This window comes from Diplotaxodon limnothrissa, linkage group LG1, assembly GCF_057381915.1.
Source record: "Diplotaxodon limnothrissa isolate DT_005_m linkage group LG1, D_limnothrissa_male_GT1.1, whole genome shotgun sequence".
In the NCBI taxonomy this organism is placed as follows: Eukaryota; Metazoa; Chordata; class Actinopteri; order Cichliformes; family Cichlidae; genus Diplotaxodon; species Diplotaxodon limnothrissa.
This window is the reverse complement of record NC_140596.1, coordinates 5,898,325-5,900,614: the sequence shown is the minus strand read 5'-3', so window position 1 is coordinate 5,900,614 and position 2,290 is coordinate 5,898,325. Positions and strand designations below refer to the sequence as shown.

General features: G+C 43.5%; 1 pseudogene; it reads left to right on the top strand.

The window, feature by feature from the left end:
* Window positions 1-957: 957 nt before the first annotated feature.
* LOC146639309 (histone H1-like) lies at window positions 958-1,916 on the top strand (annotated as a pseudogene).
* The last annotated feature ends 374 nt before the right edge of the window (window positions 1,917-2,290 follow it).

Here is a 2,290-nt window from a genome sequence, read left to right as displayed (position 1 = left end):
ATGATAACTGTGATAACTGGAGTGTGCAACGTTTCCATGAGCAGTTTTCCTGCATCTTGACTTGTGTGTAGAGTGTTCATAACATCAGCATCATGTTTTTGATTATTTGTTTGTTGGGTTGAAAAATAGTTAAATAAACTGGTGATCATATTTACGGATCACCATGGCACATATCATCAGCCATGTGATTTATTTTTGCAGATGACAAAGTGAGTGTGAATGTGTCTGACATCACAGTGTTTTTGTGCACTGTGCAAGAGTAATTGCCTTTGATTGTGAGTGACAGCGGTGATTTTGCAGGTCACCAGCTATTGTAAATAAAAAATAAAAAAAAGAGTGAATAAGAGGGAGAATTTATATTGTAGAAAAAAATAATCATAGGAAAAAGGTTTTGTGTTGATCAACCAAAAAAAAAAACAACTATAATTTCATTTTCTGCTTTTAAGAAAGGACCGTTCACAAAAACACAGAGCGAGAGAGAGAGAGAGATATGTGTTGATTAAGCAGTGATGATAATAATGAAATGTCTTAGTTTGTCACTTTCAGGTGAAAAGCAGACCTGAATCAATTTTCCACATGCAGCGGTCGGAAGAAAGTTATAGTTTAACATCATTGGAAACATGCAGGCCAAGTTTCTGGCTGACTTATTTACAGTGCCATGTGTTTCTCAACCTCACAAGCGAGCTCACTCCTCCCTGAAGATAAGGAATGCAGCTCCATGATAAAGAGACAGCAGCAAGTCCTGAGCACAAAAAGTCCCAGCAAAGCAGCAGCAATGTGGATAAACAGCAGCAGAAGAAAGCAAACCCATCTTCCTGTCTGATTGGATGACTTCCACGGAGGGGCGAGCAAGATGGCGGTGGCAGCATGTTGAAATGCTCAAAAAGGACTGAGTGACTCGGGCAAGCCACATGCAGCTAGCATGCTGGCTAGCGACATGAAAGAAATGGACCCTTCATGATGCGTTCAACTTGCCAGCGCTGTGGTGGGAAAGGCTCCATCATAAACACGCCCTGCGCCCTGCGCCGAGGTTCAGGCCAAGAAGAAGAAGACGATGACTTCCAAGCCCAAGAAGGTCAGCCTCAGCGTGGGCGAGCTGATTGTGAAAGCCGTGGCCGCTTCCAAGGAGCGCAACGGCCTGTCCGTGGCCGCCCTCAAGAAGGCTCTGGCTGCCGGAGGCTACGATGTGGACAAGAACAAGGCCCGTGTCAAGACCGCCATCAAGAGTCTGGTGGCGAAGGGCACTCTGGTGCAGACCAAGGGCACCGGGGCCTCCGGATCCTTCAAGATGAACAGGGTTACTGAGACCAAAGCTAAGACGCCCGCCGCGGCCAAAGCCAAGAAACCAGCAGCAGCTGCTAAGAAGTCGCCCAGGAAGGCAGCAGCAGCAGCACTTCAGCCACTAGCACGAAGTCAACCGCATCAGAGGACAATAGTGAGAGTGGCTGTGACTTCACTGTGCATGTGAAGAAAACGTTTGAGGAGAACTGAACAGTTGGAGTTTGACATTTGCCACCTGTGGAGTAAAATGGCAAGAAGAGACAGTGGGACACAGGACAAAGCTGAAGGAGAACTGCCGGCTGTTGGACTGTTGAAGTGGGAGAGGACAACAGAGTGAGAAGACTAGGTGAGAACACATAGGAATTATTTAATGTGGGAAATCAAAATTTGGGTTAGCAAACCTGGGGAAAAGAAAACTGACTGCTTAAGTTGGAAAATTGAGACGGAGTCTGAAACATTGCGAAAATAGAAACATATACAAAATCACACACACACAAGCAGAACATGCATTAACCCTACTAACAATTCCAAACACAAAATGACTCATGAAGACTCATAGCACATTAGTTAAGAAATGATTAAATAATAGCAGAGAAGTGTGTAGGAAAGGCAGCTTTAAGAACATGCTCTGCTGGAGATGCAGCTCCACAGACATGCATTGGACCTGCCTAATAACACAAACACATGTAATGAAAATTAGCTTGTTATCTTTCATCAGTGTTACAATAGTGTCAATTTAGCAGACACTTGTTATCAAATGCTGAATTTATCCTAAAGAAAAAAAATTGACTCTCCAAGTTGCAGGACAACAATTTAACTTTTGTGAGAAAAAAGATCCTGGTTTGACCAACCAGTGATCAGACAATAAATTTAGTTGTTAAAATGGTAAATTGGGAGAAGCTTCCTGCTTGATTGAGGCAGCACATGTAATTTACTGTATGAGGGAAATTGTCTTTTGTGATACTATTTTGAACATGCTTTTCTGTCGTCCTGTCAACTTAGTGGGTTA